Below are 3204 nucleotides of genomic sequence, written 5' to 3'. Positions count from 1 at the left end.
CTGCCGGTATTCATGAACTTAATCGTGTCTCTTTTTCAATTGGATTGAACCATTTTGACGATCTTCCTATGATCTCGATTATTGAAGGATATAATATTAATGTCTGGTTAGGCCCAATCTTAAGTCAAGTTTATGTCGTCTCAATGCGTGATTTACGCGAGAAGCTAGCTCTGGTCAAATAGACAACACTAGAATTACACCACATAATAATCTTAACACCAACACCATCACTCGATGTGCAAAACACCTCTGATAGTGGTGAGGACAAAGTCTTACTTTCAAATAAATAGTATATTATACAACAAGTGCGTGATGGTTTTTTTTGGCTCGTGGGGGGCTTGTACCAGGAGCCGAAGGCGAGTGCTACATTCCCGCGAGTCAAAAAATGTCAAAATATTTTAAATCATTGGGCCCGTAATCCGGGATTCTAACAGGCGAAGTGAGGTTAGAATCGCGTGATTACAAGCACATATGACATCAAAAAATTAGAGACCCCTAAATACCCCATCAATATTATTCATTAGTTCTTGTCCACCAATTTTTGGCATAAACATAAAAAATATCTTCCCATAGGCTGCCATAAGACTCATGCAGTTTTTTTGTCGAGCGATTGTAAAAATTTTGTTATGCAAAATGCAAATTTTTGCAGCGTTCGCCAATGTAACGGTTTTTTATACAACGGATTTCTTATCAGAGTTATATTCATTTTCTCAACAACGACTATTTATCCACGAATTATGTGCTTCACATTATTGCGTAAAGTTATCGCTCCCCCCAGAATCTCGGACAATTGTTCTATTTTACTTATTGAATTCCAGCAAATATCGTCTGAGTATAAAACAATTGTTAAAAATGATTCCTCATCATGAAAGCATTGAAAAAAATGTTTTTACTAATATTGCTGCCTATTACAAATAAAAAATTAATATATGTATTTCAAATTGATGGAAAATTGAAAATTTCAGCTCGATTGCACGGTCATCGGTCGAACCAAGGCTGAACGAGGGAGAAAAATTGAATTAGAATAGGTAACTTCGTTAAATCGATAAGGCCCCTATTAGGAGCTGCGTGAGCCCGATGAGCCCAGGTTGCCGAGCTCTCACGACAGGAAAATTATTTCCCCTAATGATCATAAGGGTTCATACGCAATTATGTATGACTGCATTTATTCTCCTGCTAAATAAAATTTGGAAAAGTACAAAAAAAAGCTAATTTATTAGGTCCTAAAATTGGATAGAATTCAAAGGAAATGTTTAACAAAGAGCAATTTTAGAAATTAATGATTAAGTATTTTTTCTGTACTTTTCAAAATTGAATTTATAAGAGGCAATTCCGATACAAGTAATTGCGAATTAACTTTCTAGATACTTAAAACATGCGCTCAACGTCACAAACTTTTCGACATGAATTGCTCGGTGCAGTTTTCTCACCACTGCCTTCACTTTTCGCCACCTAATTGAATAATTAATATCTCGGGTCCCATGTCGAAACACCCTTCTACAATATAACCATCAATTCTCTGCTAAGTACTCTATCCCATATATTTTTTCCAGATTTGTAAAAATCTGTAAACAAGTTTTTTTACAATTTGTACATTTGTTTATTTGAAAAGTCTTTTAGCAATTGCACTTTGTTATAAAAATGAAATTGCTACATGAATCTGTTACTCTTTAGCAATAAACGAGTACTTTACTATTTTTTCGATACAACCAATATTTATCGAGTTATAATGCTATAAACAATTGCATGTCCCGAAGCACAATTTCTTTTTTGGCGAAAAAAAACATAATTATCTCAAAGTAAATTTCCTATAAATTAGAATTAAGAAAGAAATTAAATTAGAAATCCCGCCTTTTTTCAAATGGAATAGACCTGTTTTCAAAATGAGGTATCATTTTCATAAAGCTCACCGAAGCCCGGTGGCTTGGCGCAGTGAGTAAGGTCATTACCTGGTAGTGGATAAGTTCCAGGTTCGATTCCTGGCCGGATAGAATTGTGAGATCTAATCATTACTAAAGTCATCAATCGTCACATAGTAATCATGACTCGAAGCGATGTCAAATAAGTAATTAAAAAAAAATAATAAATAAAGCTCACCGTGTGTTGCCTCAATGATTTGGCGCCAGTTATCAATATTCTATCAATTGGAACCTTTCCCTGATGATTCCCCAATTATTCAAGAAAATTACGATTATTGTGATGATTGACTAGATAATGCATATTTCGCACTGGTAAGAACCTGAGAAGCACATAAAACATGTAAAACAAAATATAATCGCTTTGAAAAAGAGCCTGATAAATTAAAAAAAAAACAAAGTATCAAGAAAAACGTTGGGGTGAGCGGTCCATTTATCCCCCTCCATGGTATTTGATTAATATGGATGAGATTCAGTTTAAGAATTAGGTCAACAACTGAGAATAATGCAACTAAGGACAAGTTAGCAAAGATGAATAAAGAGATCGAATGCAAATGTCACAATTATAATACGTTTTCCTGTCGTTTTTATCGAGCGATTTTATATTCCTAATGGAGCAGTAAAACTCATTGGTAATCATGCAGAATATTTTCAAGGTTGCAGTATATCACATATAAAACGAACTGACAACTACGTCTTAGAAAACCTGTGCACTTGAGGTTATGATAAAGACAACTATATAATTATTAGTTTTAACTTGAATAAAATTTGATTTTTATGCAAAAAATCCTTTTCTAACCTTAAAGTCTAAACCACAACTCACAAATATTGAAACTCATCGAAAAATTATTCACTGCAATTCCAGAGAGTTATATGTCAACTTCTGTAAACGTAATTAATAAATCCAAATCCAGGTACGAACCATTCAATCAATTACTAAAATATTCTGGGAAAAACACTTTTATAGACTTTACATAGGTCTAATGAAAAAAAAAACATTCATAAATTATTTGTTCAAAATAACAGATATTAATTTTTTTTTCACACTTTCGTACACTTATATGTTACGTCTGTATTGTTATGTACCGAACTGATTATTTGTTAGGCCAGGTGGCGGGATCTCTGCTTGTGCACTGTAAATTATTCCGCTCTACAAGTGCGGGATGTTTCAAATAATTCATAAATTTGAACAATTTTTCGCATTTCATGAATTTTCTGAATTCTCTAAAAAATATTTGAAAAAATTTCCTTGGAAGTCATGCTCCGATGACTTAGGTCTTCCTAAAAC

The 3204-nt window shown here is 33.4% G+C and overlaps 1 protein-coding gene across 1 annotated transcript in view; it reads right to left on the bottom strand.

Annotated features, from left to right (window-relative positions):
- Window positions 1-2996, bottom strand: part of LOC105267480 (E3 ubiquitin-protein ligase RNF167) — a gene marked incomplete in the record, with an annotated part of 20531 nt that extends 17535 nt beyond the window's left edge. The window contains 1 exon segment of the mRNA XM_011306362.1: window positions 2716-2996.
- Between the last annotated feature and the right edge of the window lie 208 nt (window positions 2997-3204).

This window comes from Fopius arisanus, unplaced genomic scaffold (assembly GCF_000806365.1).
Source record: "Fopius arisanus strain USDA-PBARC FA_bdor unplaced genomic scaffold, ASM80636v1 scaffold00047, whole genome shotgun sequence".
Classification (NCBI taxonomy): domain Eukaryota; kingdom Metazoa; phylum Arthropoda; class Insecta; order Hymenoptera; family Braconidae; genus Fopius; species Fopius arisanus.
This window is presented reverse-complemented; position numbering and strand designations above follow the sequence as displayed.